General features: G+C 42.4%; 1 protein-coding gene across 4 annotated transcripts in view; it reads left to right on the top strand.

The window, feature by feature from the left end:
- LOC145358683 (RNA-binding protein 33-like) overlaps nucleotides 1–17,353 on the top strand; it is a 182,712-nt gene that overhangs the window by 62,279 nt on the left and 103,080 nt on the right. The gene's annotated exons all lie outside the window — the stretch shown is intronic.

Genomic DNA, 17,353 nt, shown 5'->3' with positions numbered 1-17,353 from the left:
CACACATCTTCGGTGTTTGGGAGGAAAGCAGAACACCCAGAGGAAACCCACATAGACGCTGAGAGAAATACAAACTCCTCTCAGACAGTCACCCAAGGCTTGAATTGAACTGGCTCCCTAGCGCTGCAAGGCAGCAGTGCAACTGTGCCGCCTGTTTAAAATGATATTTGCAGAGGTTACAATAATAATCATGAGAATTTTATGTTTGAGGCATTGCTGGAATGGAACAAATGAAGGGACATGAATAGGACATGGTGCGAATTAGGGTATAGATAAGAGTTTCGGATAAGTTCAAGTTTATGGAGGGTCTAAACAGGTAAGCTGACCAAGAAATTGTAGAAATAGTCAAACCTAGAGGCAATATTAGCATGGTTGAGGTTTTGCAGCAGTAAGTGAGCTCTGGGAAGTGCAAGTAAACGGTAACATAATGAACAACTGATTTCTATTACAAACTGGTCCTGATGGTACCCAAGATAATGTCCTGGAAATGGTGTTTGCTCATCTCTATGGGAGGATTTAAATTAGAATGGCAGGGGGATGTGCTCCTGGGCAGGAAGACAGAGGAGGGAGAAACAAGGATAGAAACAGAAGAGAGTGGAAAGCAGAAAAAACAAGGGCAAAAACAAATGGGGCCATAACACAAGATAAAACTAAGATGTTTAACAGGGTTAAAAGGGCAAATCTAAAGCATTTGTGATTTAATGCATGGAGCATTCTCAATAAGATGGATGAATTAATAGCTCAAATAGATATAAATGGTTACAATAATGCAATTACAGGACAAAGCTGCAGGGTTACCAAGGATGGGAACTGAACATCCAGAGGTATTCAATATTTAGGAAGGACAGACAAAAAGGGAAATGAGATGGGGTAGCATTGTTAGAAAAGGTGGAAATCAATGCAGTAGCAAGGAAGCAATTTGGCTCAGAAAATCATTGTGTAGAGTCTGTGAGTGGAGATAAGAAATACTAAGGGGCTGAAAACATTAGAAGTTCCCTATAGGCTCCCACACAATAGTGGAGATATGGGGAAAGAATTAAACAAGAAATCAGAGATGCGTGTAATAAGGGTACAACTGTAATCATGGGTGACTTTACCTATAGATTGGACAAACCAAGCTAGCAGTGGTATAGTGGATGAGGAATTCCTGGAGTGTAGTTGTGATGGTTATTATTTAGACCAATATGTTGAGGAACCAAGCAGAGGACAAGCTATTTCAGACTGGGTACTGTGAAATGAGAAAAGATTGTTGAATTTTGTTGAAGAGCAGCCATAATGTGGTAGAATTCTTCATTTGTGGTGGAGAGTGAAGTAGCAGTGAGCTAAACACAAGATTAAAGGCAAAATACTGTGGATGGTGGAACCTGAAACAAAAACACAAAATGCTGGAAAATCTCAGCAGTTCTGACAACAACTGTGGAGTGAGAATAGAGCCAATGTTTTGAGTCAGGATGACCCTTCATCAGAGCTGAAGACAAGGAAAATCAGACAAGATTTATACTACGGGGATAGGGGGCTTTGGGGTGGTGGGAATGGCGTAGCCAAAAAGACAAATGAAATGTAAATGGTGATGATAAAGGCTCAAAATGGTGCTAAGAGCGTACCGTTGTTTGCCCTGGAGATACCTGTACTCTTGGGTGGATTCAAAAGATGAGGGATGAAACATCAGTTGGAATCCATGTGGGGTAAGTCAGAGGTGGCGACAATCGCTGAGGAAGGAAATATGGTTGTGAAGATGAGTTTTGGTAAACACCTTGTTGAACATCAGAAGGGAAATGGAAAGCAATGAAGGTGGACAGGGTAAAAGGGACAAATGGTAATTCTGTTGGAGAGAAGAGCAGTGGTACTTCAGGGTAGGCATTTTTGGAAGATGAGAGGGGAGAAAAAAAGGGAGAATTACAGACCAGTTAGTCTTGTTGGTAGTGGGGAAGATGCTAGAGTCTATTATAAAATTTGTGATAACAAAATATTTGGAAATCATTAATTGAATTGGACAAAGCCAGCATGGGTTTATGAAAGACAAATCATGATTAACAAATTACTGGAGCTTTTTGAGGATGTAACTTGTAGAATAGATACAAGAGTACCAGTGAATGTGGTGTATTTGGACTTTCAACAGGCTTTCGGTGCAAGGTTGGTGGGCAAAATTAAAGCAAATGAGCTGGGAGTAATGTATTGGCATGGATTGAGAATTGGTTGACAGGAAACAGAATGGCAATAACTGGGTATTTTTCCCAAAGTCAGGGCAGTGACTAATGAGGTATTGCAGGGATCAGTGATGTGGCTCTAGCTGTTCATGATGTATGTAAGTGACTTGGAGGAGGGAACCAAATATAATATTTTCAACACTAAGATAAAAGTGAATTACTGAAAGTGCTGAAATCTGAAACAAAAAATGCTGGAAAATCTCAGCAGGTCGGACAGCATCTGTGGAGAGAGGATAGAGCTAATGTTTCAAGTCTGGATGACCCTTCATCAGAGTTCCAATGAAGAGTCACTCAGACTTGAAACATTAGCTCTATTCTCTCTGCACAGATGCTGTCCAACCTGCTGAGATTTTCCAGCATTTCCTGTTTTTGTAACATTTCCAAGTGTGCTGATGTCACAAAACTGGACAGAATTGAGAGTTGTGAAGAGGATGCAAGGAAACTTCAAGGTGATGGACAAGTTGAGTGAGTGGGCAAACACGTGACGGATGCAGTGCAATGTGGCTTAATGTGAAGTTGTGCTGGAAGTTGTAACGGAATGAAAAACGGAAAGGAAGAGTATTATTTAAAGTGATATATTGGTGAGTGTGGATGTACAAAGGGATCTGGGTGTCCTAGTACACTAGTCTATCAAAATGGAGGCAGGTGCACCAAGCAATTATGAAGACAAATGGTAAGTTAGTAGGTCTTATGAGGAAAGGTTGAGGGAGCTAGGGGTTTTCTCTTTGGAGTGGAGGAGGATGAGGGGTGACAATACAGGTTTGTAAGATGATGAGGGGGATAGATAGAGTGGACATGCAGAGACTATTTCCTTAGCTGGATGTGGCTGTTTCTAGGGAGCATAGCTATAAGATTTATGGTGGGAGATATAGGAGAGATGCCCAAGGTAGATTCTTTACTCAGTGTGGTTGGGGTGTGGAATGCACTGCCTGCTGTGATAGTGGATTTGGACACTTTGAGAACTTTCAAGCGGTTATTGGATAGGCACATGGAGCACACCAGAATGATAGGGAGTGGGATAGCTTGATCTTGGGTTTGGACATAGCTTGGCACAACATCGAGGGCCGAAGAGCCTGTACTATGCTGTACTGTTCTATGTTCTAAGTTGGCTTTGATTGCAAGAGGATTTGAGTTCAGAAGTAGGGATGTCTTACTGCTGTTATACCTTGGTGAGACCACACCTGGAGTATTGTGTATAGTTTTGGGTATCTCTTACCTAAGAAAGGATATAATTGCCAGAGAGGGAATGCAGCAGAGGTTCACTAGGCTGATACTGGGGTTGGTGGGACTGATCTGAGGAGAGATTGGTTCAAGAAGGTCTGCATTCAGTGGAATTTAGAAGGATGAGAGGAGATCTGATTGAAATGTGTAAAATTTAATCAGGATTGGACAGATTAGATGCAGGAAGGATGTTTTCCCTGGTTGAGAAATCTAGAACCAGGGGACACAGTCTGAAGGTATGGGGTAAGTCATGTGGATTAAGATGAGGAAACATTTCTTCACTCAGAATAATGAATCTGTGGAATTCTCTACCACAGATGTGCTGGTTCGGTGTATTGGCCATGCTAAATTCTCCCTCAGTGTACCTGAACAGGTGCTGGAATGTGGCAACTGGGGGATTTTCACAGTAACATCATTGGAGTGTTAATGTAAGCCTACCTGTGACACTAATAAATAAACTTTGAGGCCAAGTCACTACTTTCAAGAAAGAGATAGACAATTGTTTTAACGACATCAAGTGTTATGGGGAGAAAGTGGGAATTTGGCTTTGAGGTAGAGGATTAGCCATGATCATATTGAATGGCAGAGCAGCTTTGAAGGGCCAAATGACCTCTTCCTCTTAAATTTTCTGTTCCTATGTGAGCTGAAGATGACTGAACTTCAGAGTGCTGTACATCTTTTTGGAATATTTAATGCTCAACATTTCCAATAATGTTTGCAAGCCCTCTGTTTGTAAATTGTGAAACAATAATTAGACTTGGCGTTTACTGTTATTCACTGAAAGTTCCTAACAGTGACTCCGTTGCTGGTTTGGATGCATTCACTCCTTTATACTAAAATACACAATATTGTGTTAAGAATGCTACCATGATAATAGGAGTAGCTTTGCTAATGGCATTAACCTATAAATTTCAAGCACTTCCATTTCTGCTGGATAGTTTCTTTTCTTTTTTATCCCCTTTCTCTCGTTTTGAATTTGTAATCTTTCCTGTAATCTCTTTTCCCAAATATGAAAACGTTTCTCGATTTGGCTGTTTCACTTCTTTTAAGTGAAACTAATTTTTCAAGAAGAAGTAAATAAGATAAGCTCATAACTGAAAGTTTCCATCTTCCATGTTACAATTTTATATCCATGTTCATCTGACTGCTGTTTCTCATATTTACATAAGAACATAAGAAATAGGAGCAGGAGTAGGCCATCTGGCCCTTCGAGCCTGCCCCGCCATTCAATAAGATCATGGCTGATCTGTCGTGGCTCAGTTCCACTTTCCGGCCCTCTCCCCGTAACCCTTAATCCCCTCTCTTATCAAAAACCCATCAACCTGCTTCTTGAAAATACTTAGCGAGGCAGCCTCCACCACTTCAACGGGTAGAGAATTCCAGAGATTCACCACCCTTTGAGTGAAGAAGTTCCTCCTCAACTCCGTTCTAAAACGCCCCCCCTTTATCTTGAGGCTGTGCCCCCTCGTCCTAGTGTCTTTTTTGAGCGGGAAGAGTCTCTCCACCTCTATCCTATCCATCCCATTCATCATCTTATACGTCTCAATGAGATCTCCCCTCATTCTTCTAAACTCCAACGAGTACAAGCCTAGTTTATTCAGCCTCTCCTCATAGCTCAACCCCCTCAACTCCGGTATCAGCCTAGTAAACCTCCTCTGCACTCCCTCCAAGGCCAAAATATCTTTGCGCAGGTGCGGCGCCCAAAACTGCACACAGTACTCCAGCTGCGGCCTCACCAATGCCCTATACAGCTGCAGCAAGACCTTCCTACTTTTATATTCAATCCCCTTCGCTATGAAGGCCAGCATCCCATTTGCCTTCCTGACCACCTGCTGCACCTGCAAGCTGGGTTTTTGCGACTCATGCACAAGGACCCCAAGGTCCCTCTGCACCGTCGCCTGCTGCAGTTTTTTGCCACGTAAGTAATAGTCCTTCCTACCATTCTTCCTACCAAAGTGGACCACCTCACACTTGCCAACATTAAATTCCATTTGCCATTTCCTGGCCCATTCGCCCAGCCTATCTAGATCCTTCTGCAGACTCTCCACACCCTCCGCACAATTTGCCGTTCCCCCAATCTTGGTGTCATCCGCAAATTTCGACACCCTGCACTTGGTTCCCTCCTCCAGATCATCTATGTAAATGGTAAAAAGCTGAGGCCCCAGAACCGACCCCTGGGGCACTCCACTAGTCACCATCCGCCAATCCGCATAGCACCCGTTGACCCCCACCCTCTGCCTCCTATTTGACAACCAATCCCCTATCCACGCTAACACCCTACCCCCAACTCCAAGTCCCCTGACCTTCTGCAATAACCTCTTATGAGGTACTTTGTCAAACGCCTTCTGAAAATCCAGAAAGACCACATCCACCGGCTCTCCTCTATCGACCGCCCTAGACACATCCGCATAGAACTCCAGTAAATTTGTCAGACACGACTTCCCTTTAATGAAACCGTGCTGCGTCTGCTCTATCAAGCAATTCCCTTCAAGATGCCTCGCAATTTCCTCCTTAATGACGGATTCTAACATTTTACCTACCACAGACATTAAACTAACCGGCCTATAATTCCCTGCCTTTTGCCTGGCACCCTTCTTAAACAACGGCGTAACATTAGCTGTTTTCCAATCCTCCGGCACTTCCCCGGAATCCAGCGACGTCTGGAAAATAACCACCAATGCATCCACTATAACCTCCGCCATTTCTTTCAGAACCCTCGGATGCATTCCATCCGGTCCTGGGGACTTGTCCACAATCAGCCCCTCCAGTCTGTCAAGCACCGCCTCTCTAGTAACAGTAATGTCATTAAGACCCTCCAGTCCTACCACCTTTCCATCACTAACACCCGGCAAATTATTCACGTCCTCCTCCGTGAAGACAGAAACAAAAAAGTTATTCAATACCTTAGCCATATCCCCATCCCCTACCACTAGGTCCCCTTTCTCATCCTCTAAAGGACCAACGTTCACCCTAGCCAGCCTCTTCCTTTTTATACATTTATAAAAACTCTTGCTATCCTTTTTTATATTAAGCGCTAGCCCTGCTTCATAGTTTCTCCTACCCTCCTTTATCAGCTTCTTTGTCAATCTTTGTTGACATTTAAACCTCTCCCAATCCTCTTCTCGCCCACTACTCTTAGCTACTCTAAATTCCTCCGCTTTTAATTTAACACTTTCCTTCACCTCCTTCGTTATCCACGGCTTATTACCTCTCCTCCTACAGTCCTTTTTGACCATCGGAATAAATTTCTGCTGAGCACCAAGAAAGATCTCCTTAAAGATCCTCCACTGCTCCTCAGCAGACCCTCCCTCCAATGCACTCCCCCAGTCCACATTCGCCAATTCTTCTCTCATCCTACTGTACTCCCCTCTATTCAAACAAAGGACGCGTGTCTGGGAACCCACTTTCTCCTCCTCCATCTGCACCAGAAACTCCACCATACAATGATCACTCTCTCCAAGAGGATCCTTCACCGCAAGGTCCCTAATTCTACCTGCCTCATTACATAGCACCAGATCCAAGATAGCTCGCTCCCTCGTCGGCTCCAACACACACTGTTCAAGGAAATTATCCCGGCAGCATTCCAAGAACTCCTCCTCGAGCCCACCGTGTCCAACATGGGTCGACCAATCAATATGCGGATTGAAATCCCCCATAACTACGGCCGTCCCATTCCTGCATTCCGCACTTATTTGCGCGTTAACAGCCCGCCCCACCTCCGGATCATTATTCGGGGGCCTATAGACGACACCCACCAGCGTCTTCCTCCCTTTGCTGTTCCTAATCTCCACCCACAACGATTCCACGTTCTGCTCCTTGGCTCCAATATCATCCCTTGCTACCACCTTGATGCTATCCTTAATCAGCAGAGCTACCCCCCCCCCCCCCCCCCCCCCCCTTTCCTCCTGCCTATCCTTCCTAAACACTTGATACCCCTGGACATTCAGCTCCCAGTCCCTGTCACCTTGCAGCCACGTCTCTAATGGCCACCAGATCATATCCATTTGTGTTGATCTGCGCCACCAGCTCATCCGCTTTATTTTGGTAAATTCTCCTTTACGGAACTTCAGATGTTTGTACAAACTGTTTGGCAAAATTGCATGAAGTTCTGCTTATCTTTAATGTCCTTTTGGCAGTGCATGGTGAATTCTGGAATGATTTCTTAATTGCACATAACATTTTCACTTCTAGATAACTTGTGTAACTGGCAAAGTACACTTTTTGCAAGAGAAACCTTTGGGCCAGAGAGCTCAATTCCAGTTGAAATACAATAGATTTAACAGCAGTGAAAAATAATGTTATTTGTCATAAATAGAGAATGGTAACCTGATCATTTCTAGGATTTTACTGATGTATTGAGCAATCATTTTAAATATGTATCCTTCAACATTCAGGCATTGATATTCTGAGGAATTTTGAAGTAGAATTTCTGTCACAATATATTTTCAGCCTTTACTCAAGACTGCACTTTGAAATATCTGGAGATTTTCATCATGTTTGGAGTGGCCTTTTGAAAAATGATTTAATATATGCATAAATAGGAAAAACATTGAGTGTGGGCTCCAACAAAAACTTGTTCATATGTTCTTGATGGTAGCATTCAATTTTGGCTGTAATTGAACAAAAGCTGTGTGAACTCTTTGTTTGGAGCTGAAGGTGATATGTATGCCTTTGTAAAAGGAGATGGCAAAATTGTCCATGATAATGAATAACTATCCATAATTTTTCAGAAAACAGGCAGCTTTTACACTGCAATGAAAGTATAATATTCCAAATGTTGTGCTGAAATCATGTGTTGGTAAAACTCTTTACAGCTCCCTAATACTTGTATTACTCATTGTTTCAGTTCCATTTCTTGGAAATGCTTCCTAGTTTCAACTTGTTCATTAACTTCGCTCTTCCCTGTTCACACCTTTGTGGGAATTCTACCATCAATTCTGGAAATGATCCAGTAATGAAAACCTTCAATGAATCTATCCAAGCCAATATAACGAGAGCCAGAAAAGCAACAGTTCAGGAGAGGAAGATCAGTTCTAATGCAATTTGTGAATGAGGCGTCTGTCCTGAGCATTCACTATTAGCTACTTCTGTAATGGTATTGTCTGAAGTATTTTCAATCTGAAATACGTAAATAGAAATAAGACAATTACAGTTAATGTATCATCAAATAAGTAACTTATTTAAACTTCTAATCAGTATAAAGAAAATGCTGTATTAAGTCTAACACTTGACTGTTATTTAATGCACTGGTTGAAGCTATATCAGTTATATTGCTTTTTCCCTACCCTACACCATTCCGCTGGCCAAGATTTTTTTATTCTTTCATAGTATGTGCGCAGTCATTGGCAAGGCCAGCATTTATTGTTCATCCCTAACAACCTTTGAGAAGGTGTTGGTGGTGAACTGCCTTTTGAGGGAACTTCAGGATTTTGACTTTGGCAGTGGGGGAATGGTGATACACTTCTAAGTCAGGAGGTATGTGGCTTGGAGGGGAATTTCCAGTCGGTGATGATCTCATGCATCTGCTCCCTTTGTCTTACTAAATGATAGCGATTGAGCTTGGAAGATGCTACCAAAGGACCCTTAGCTGTGTATTTTTCAGTTTGTGTACACTGCTGCCACTGTATTAGTGATGGAGGGAGCGAATATTTATGCATGGGGTGCTAATCAAGTGACCTGTTTTGTCCTGAATAATATTGATCTTGGATGTTGGAACTGCATCCATCCAGGCAAGTAGACACTATTCCACCACACTTCTGACTTGATCCTTGTAGATGGTGGACAGGCTCTGGGGAGTTGGGAGGTGAGTTATTCACTGGAGGATTCCTAGCCCCCGATCTGTTCTTGTTGCCACAGTACTTACATGGCTAATTCAGTTCAGTTTCAGTGGTAACCCCAGGATATTGATAGTGGAGGATTCAGCAGTGGCAATGCCATTGAATGTCATGGGGAGATGTTTGTATTCTGTTTGTGGAGATTGTCACAGCCTTGCATTTGTGTGACAGGAATAATATTTTTCACTTATCAGCTCAAGCCTAGATATTGCCCAGGCCTTTGCTGCATTTGGGCATAGACTACTTCAATATCTGTGGGATGGTGAATGGTGCTGAACATTGTGCAGTCATTAGCAAACATTCCCCCTACTGGAAGGAAGGCCATTAATGAAGCAGCTGAAGATGGTTGGGCCTCAGGGCCTGGGGAGCTCTCCCGAGGAAGTCATGCAGTGCTGTCCTGGTTCACTAATGTCCCTCATGGAATGAAATCTGCCAGCCTTACCTGGTCTGACCTGCTTGCTACTCCAGCCCCACAGCAATATAAATTGACTTTTGACTGCCCTCTGGCTGAGCAAACCATGTTGAATGGCAGTTACAAATGGGCAGCAAACGCTGGCCATGTTAGTTTTGCTCATATCCCATGAAAGAATAAATAAGATTTGAATTGAAATGAAACAAACAACATTCCCAGTATCATTAAAATTTCTTACTACTGAACATTTTGTTTTCAAAAAAATTATTCATTTCTGCCAAGAATACAAGTTTCCAATTAGATAAGCTACATGTGTAACTGTATCCCTTCCCAGCCCCTTTCAAAAGGAAAGGGTGATCAGTGATGACTCTGACCAGACTTAGGAGTATTCCAAGATGAATTTGTGTTGACCATTCACATTCAAAAAACAATCTATTAACTGCAGAGATGGGAGATTTTGATGAATTAGAATTCCAAAACAGTGTTGTTGTTGTTTGTCCTTCATCGTTGATGAGGACCTCGACACCGTTTAGTCATTTTGAGGTGGGATGTGGTGTGTTCAAAGATGACTGATCAGGCCAATTCGGGCATGGAATGTCCTGGCACATATTGGGCAGACTTGTGTAGGCACTGTAGTTGTTGCGCTGGTGGTTCTGGACTTGTGCAGCTCACGCTTAAGTTGTGCTTCAGCATTGCACCTTGCTTTGTACGCTTGACGGCCCTTGTGGATGAGGTAGGGCGGTTTTGTGCCAGCGTTTCCCAGGTGGACATGTCTATGTCAAGCGACTTCAGGGAGGCCTTGAGTGTGTCTCTGTAACATTTCTTCTGCCCTCCGTGCAAACGTCTTCCAGCAGAGAGTTCCACAAAAAGGAGCTGTTCGGATATGCGATCGTCCGGCATATGGATGACATGACCTGCTCACTGGGTCTGCCCTCTCATCAGCAGTGTGTGGACTGATGGTAGACTTACTCTAGAGAGAACTTCAGTGTCTGGTACTTTGCCATCTCTTGCCATCTGATGTGTAATGTTCTGCGAAGACAAGTCATGTGGAAATGATTGAGCAGTCTTGCATGCCTTCAATACACAGTCCACGTTTCACAGGCATACAGGGAGGGCAGTGAGTACCATGGCGCTGTAGACCTTCAGTTTTGTTGCTGGGCTGATCCCTCGATGTTCTCACAGTGGAGCGCAGTCTACCGAAAGCAGAACTTACTTTGCTATTCTGCAGTTAACTTCTGTATCAATTGTCACTGCTTGGGAGAGGGTGCTGCCAAGATAAGTGAACTGGTCCACTGCCCTTAGTTTCTGCCCTTTGATTGTGATTATAGTTGAGTGTACAATGCATGAGGAGCAGGCTGGTGCGTGACTTTGGTCTTAATGCTGATGTGAGTCCAAAGTTGTCACAAGCCGTGGAAAATTTGTCCATACTGACTTGCATCTCTGGCTCTGAGCCAGCATACAGGGCACTGTCATTGGCAAAGAGGAAGTCTCTCAGAACAGTCTCCTTCATTTTGGTAATAGGTTGAAGAGTTTTCCATCCACTCTGTACTTGAGACTGATTCCAGCAACACTGTCCTGGAAGGCATCATTGAGCATGGCAGTAAACATCATTGTTGCAGGTAAAATAATACCCCTGACTGTTAGTGAGTCAAAATACAATGGTTTTTATTTCAAAGCCTCTGGTGTTCATTCAAGAGCTTTGGGAGAAGTAGGACTACAGACTTCTCATAGAACACAAATACAAGTGGGCATTTATACATTGAGGTCCAGCAAGAATCACGATTCAAAGTTCCAATTCCGGCCAGACCCTCGGGTCTTCCTTCCTGGGTCGTGATGTAGCCCCAGAGTTAATCAGGAATTACAGTCCTGCAGTCAGGACACAGGAAACCCTTCTGCAGCAGTACGGGCATCCCTGTCTTTGAACTTACTTGTGCGATCGTGGCTATCCCAGCAGGACTGTTCCTGTTAAAAGCCGTATCGCGATCTGCCATCAGCAGCTGTCAAAAGCTGGTATCGTAAACTACCATCTGTGTAACGACGTCCAACTAAGACAAATAGGTAAGATTGGCAAAGTCTACAAAATAACAGTCGCATTAAACTATCTGCCTTTATAAAAATGAGAGTTAAATCATGTAAGACATGAATGAATAACTTATATTACTGCCAGGAACTGTATAAGCTAAAGGAGATCAGCAACGAGGAAGGGTTATGTTTGTGACATTATAGGTACAAAATGCATTAACCCTTTCCCTACTTCAATCATGCTGAACAGTGTGGGCGCAAATTTAAAGAATTGGTGAAGCTACAGTGAGCATAGGAAAAGTGAAGCAAAGAAGGCAAAGATCATAGAATCATAGAATGCTTACACGCAGAAGCAGACTACATGAAGGAATCTTGCTATAACCAGGAGTTCATAAGATTAAAAAGTGTGATTCCATGAAATGTGATTTAAAAAGTAAAAGCAGAGTTCATCTGCTGGGCAAGAGTTCAGCAGTTCATAAACATTTTAAGCCGAGGCATAATTGTGTGTTTGAGTACATCAGCATCCTGTGTTATACAATACAGTATATAGAAATATAGAAGATAGGAGCAGGAGGAGGCCATTTAGCCCTTCAAGCCTGCTCCGATATTCATTACAATCATGGCTGATCATCTAATTGAGTAGCCTAATCCTGCCTTTTCTCCATAATCTTTGATCCCGTTCGCCCCCAAGTGCTATATCCAGCCATCTTTTGAATAAATTCAATGTTTTGGCACCAACTACTTCCTGTGGTGTTGAATCCCACAGGCTCATTTCCCTTTGAATGAAGAAATGTCTCCTCACTTCTGTTCTAAATAGTCTACCTTGAATCCTCAGACTGTGAACTTTGGTTCTCAACTCCCCCACCACTGGGTTTATCCTCCTTGCATCTACCGTGTCTAGTCCTGTTAGAATTTTACATGTCTGAGATCCCCCCCACCCCAATTTGTTTGAACTCCAGCAAAAACAATCCAAATGGTCAATCTCGCCTCATACATCAGCCCCACCATCCGGGAATCAGCCTGATAAACCTTCACTGCACCCCCTTGAGACCAAGAACATCTTTCCTCACAAAAGGAAACCCAAGCTGCACACAACGCTCTAGGTGTGGCCTCACGAAGGCCATGTATAATTGCAACAACACATCCTTGCTCCTGTATTCGACACCTCTTGCAATGAAGGCCAATATGCCATTTGCTGTTTTTACTACCTGCTGCGCCTGCATGCTTAATCTGCCACTTTGTTTTTGCTTCCAAAGTGAATAACCTCAGACTTATCCAAATTATACTGCATCTGCCATTGATTAGCCCACTTAACCCAACCTGTCCAGATCATTCTGAAGAATCTCTGCATCCTCATTGCTATTTACCTTCCCACCCAACTTGGTATCATCTGCAAACTTTGAGATGTTACATTCTGTTCCCTCATCCAAATCATTAGTATACATTGTGAATAGCTGTGGTCCCAATGCCAATCCCTGTGGCACCCAACTAGTTGCTGCCAATTTGGAAAGCATCTATTAATTCCTACTCTGTTTCCTCTATGCCAACCAGTTTTTTGTCCATGTCAATATACTTCCTCCAATCCCATGCGCTTTAATCTTACACGATAATCTCTTGTCTGGGACTTTGTCAAACGCTTTCTGAAAGACCATATACACCACATTGACTGGTTCCCACTTGTCAACTTTACTAGTTATATCTTCAAAGAATTCCAACAGATTTGTCAAACATGATGTCCCCTTCATAAATCTATGCTGTCTCTGTCTGTTCCTGCCAGTACTTTCCAAATGCTCTGCTGTAATGTCTTTGATAACGGATTTGAGAATTTTCCCCACTATCGATGTTAAGTTTACTGGTCTATAAACCCTGTTTTCTCTTTACCTCCCTTTTTGAATAGTGAAGTGATATTTGTACCCTCCAATCTGCAGGAACTGTTCCAGAATCTGTAGAGTCTGGAAGATGGCCACCAATGCATCCACTATTTCTTGAGCCACTTCCTTAAGTCCTCTGGGATGTAGATTGTCAGGCCGTAGGGATTTATCTGCCTTCAATCCCGTCAATTTTCCCAGTACCATTTCTCTACTAATATTGATCTCTCTCAGTTCTTCCTTCTCACTAAATCTTGCATTCTCTAACATTTCTGGTATTTGACTTGTCCTCTTTTGTGAAGACAGAACCAAAATATGTATTCAGTTGCTTGGCCATTTGTTTGTTCCTTATTATACATTCCCCTGTTTCTTCTGTATGTAGAGGTCCTACATTTGTTTTCACCATCCTCTTTCTCATCCTGTATCTATAGAAACTTTGTTTCAGTCTTTATGTTCCCTGTGAGCTTACTTTTGTACTGTTTTTTCCTCTTAATCAATCCCTTGGTCCTTCTTTGCTGAATTCTAAGCTGCTCCCAATCCTCAGACCTATAATTTTTCTTGTATGCTATTTCCTTAGATTGGATATTCTCTAATTTTCTTTGTAAGCCATGGATTGGTCCTCTTACCCATTTTGCTTTTGTGCCAGACAGGAATAAACAGTTGCTGCAGCTCTCCCCCTGCGTTCCTTGAATGTTTGCCATTGCCTATCCATTGTCATTCCTTCAAGTAACTCTCTCCAATTTATCAAGGCCAACTCATGCCTCGTATCCTCATACCTTCCTTTATTGAGATTCAGCACCCTAGTCTCTGAATCAACTAATTTACTGTCCATCTTGGTAGAAAAATTCTATCAAGTAATGGTTGCTCATCCCCATCTCGTCCAGCTAGATTGGCAATTTCTTTCTCTGTACATAGTACCCAGTCTAAGGTGGCTTACTCTCTAGTTGGTTCCTCCACATATTGGTCAAGGAAACCGTCCTGTGTGCACTCCAGGAATTCCTCTTTTACGGCATTGTGGCCAATTTGATTTGCCCAGTCTATGTGCAGATTAAAATCACCCATGATCACTGGTATTCTGTTATCACATGCATCTCTAACTTTGTGTTTAATGTCATTCCCAACATTACCACTGCAGTTTGGGGATCTATATTTGACACCCACAAATGTTTTTTTATCCCTTGATATTTCTCAACTCTACTCATACAGACTCCACGTTGTCAGAGCTGATATCTTTTCTCACTATTGTGCTAATTTCCTCTTTAACTAGCAGTGCCAGTCCACCACCTGTACCTTTTATATCCATTTTTCCTAAATATTGAATACCCTGGGACATACAGTTCCACCCTGGTCACCCTGCAGCCATGTCTCAACAATTCTAATTATATTGTACTCATTTACATCTATCTGTGCGATTAGTTCATCCACTTCATTGTAAATGCTCCGCGCATTAAGGCACAGAGCCTTTAAGCTTGCCCTTTTAACATTGTTTGCCTTCCTCCGAGTATTTTTCTCACTTGCCCTGTTTGAACTTTGACCTTGGTTTCTCTGCCTATCACTTTTCTTGTTTCCTTTTCTACCTTCTGTTTTCCTTCTTGCTCCCTCCTTCTGACTCCTTACATAGGTGCCCAACCCCCTGGCATATTAATTTTGACCTTCCCTAACCGCTCTAGCAAACAGTCCCCCTCGTACATCAGCCCCAGTCCTGCCCGGTGTAACCTGGTCCGGATTGTACTGGTCTGACCTCCCCTAGAACTAGTCCCAATGCTCCAGGAACCTGAAACCCTCCCCCGACACCATCTGTTCAGCCACGTTTATCCGATATGTCCTGTCATTTCTACTCTGACTAGCACGTGGCACCAGTAGCAATCCTGAGATCGCTCCCTTTGAGGTCTGATTTCTTAACTTTCTTCCTAGCTCCCTGTATTTTGCTTTTAGGATTCATCCTTTTTTTTAACCAATGTGTACCATGACCACTGATTGTTCATCCTCCCTAGCATCTCACACAAGGCAGTTCCTGGAAAGCAGCAACTGTTCTCAGCAAATCATGGCTCTATCACCTCAGTAACGCATGGATAAATCGTAAAATTCCGCAATCTAATGATGGATAACTTTCAAATTTTAAGACCATAAGAAGTAGGAACAGGAGAAAGCTGGTCAGCCTCTCAAGCCTGCTCTGCATTCAGTAGGATCATGATTGATTCCTGGATGTCTCTGAATCTTGGTAGGCTGAGTTTTAATTTTGAGAGAATTATGTGGCAAGGAAATTGCCACCATCTGAATCTTTGTATCCTGTTAGCTCAAACGATATAAACTAGAATGAAGGATGTTGTCCAGGACATGTGCTCGGCATGCTTCATGATGGTTCAGCTATTTTATGGTCCAAATAGCCTCTCACTAGGATTTTTTAGATTTGGTGAAATCACTCCAGAGTTCCTCACGGTAAAGGTATATCTATTATAGTGGATCATTGATAGTTCTCCCCTTAATTGGGGTAGTAGTATCTTGCTAGACTCTCTGGATTTCATCTCAGGGATTTGAGATAAATACTACTTCAAACATTAATAGAAATATTAAACATCTTTCTGTAATATTATTTATACCTGGATTCTCTAATAGAAACAAGATTATTCTTTTTCGCTAGCACTGTTAACGTTGACTAACCATGAAATGTGAATTGCATGTTTGGTTCTTAATCTCTTATATAATTTAGTAAACATATTGTCTCATTGAGTTTATCTGAACTCAAGAACCCATCTCCTTACACTCTTCATTGGAGAGGTATGTTATTAAAAGGAGGTGTCCAGACCCTTGTAACATGTGGGTTGTTACAATGCAGCTAAAATTTATCAAGAAGACTATTTGGAGGATGATTTCCTCCGGTGGTTCCTTTCCTTCTGGAAAAGTTAGACTAGTTCTTAAGACCCTTAAGTACCTTAGCGATCTGTCTTTCTCAAAATTAATTGCATGATCATCCGAGGTGTATGTCTGCATCATAGTACCAAAAAAGGCTAGGATTATAATCCACTTCACCTATTCAACTAATCTGCTGATGGGAGCAGTTTAATTTGATTCACTTGCCTAGGCCAGTTGTGATGTTGAAGTATTCTATCACATATTCTCTCAACCTTTTATCTGTAAGGTGAATAATCTTGCTTCTCCAATCTCTCCACATACTGAAGTGTCTCATCCCTTGAACCATTGTAAATATTTTTTGCACCCTTTCTTAAAGCCTTCATGTACTTCCCGAAGTGTGGTGTGCAGAATTGGATACTCTGCTCCACCTGATAGACTCGTCGAAAACTATCTGTCAATCAGGTAATGAGTAATCTTGCAAACTTGCATCATGTAGATGAAGCGCAACCTTCTGCGGTAGTAAACACAGCCTATTCACCAGTGAGATGTTGATGCATGAAAACCACCTTACAGCTGGCAATTAGTGAGCTCCAATATTTCGTTGTATGCCATTGTATTAATTACCATATTATGAACAGAACCTTGAACATGGATTTCTACATCACGCTGTCTTTGACTTGTTAATCTGTTCATTCAATAATGTGTGCATTCATTAGTTTGAGTTCGTTTCTGTAAGTTATTGGTGTATCTTATTTATCAGAGGGAAGCTGCAAGTTTAAGTAATCCTTAGATGTGGTTGTAAATCCTGACCACCTCTCCTATGTGGAACTGGATCTGAAGTTGGGCAAAAATTCATCGACCACTTTCAGTAAATCCATAAACTGTGCAAGAAATACTAGTCACCATATTTATGCCCTTTATCAGATGATGCAATCC

Source organism: Carcharhinus amblyrhynchos, chromosome 2 (genome assembly GCF_965287045.1).
Source record: "Carcharhinus amblyrhynchos chromosome 2, sCarAmb.v2.hapA, whole genome shotgun sequence".
NCBI classification, from domain to species: domain Eukaryota; kingdom Metazoa; phylum Chordata; class Chondrichthyes; order Carcharhiniformes; family Carcharhinidae; genus Carcharhinus; species Carcharhinus amblyrhynchos.
Note: the sequence above shows the minus strand (reverse complement) of the source record. Positions and strands in the feature narration are given on the sequence as shown.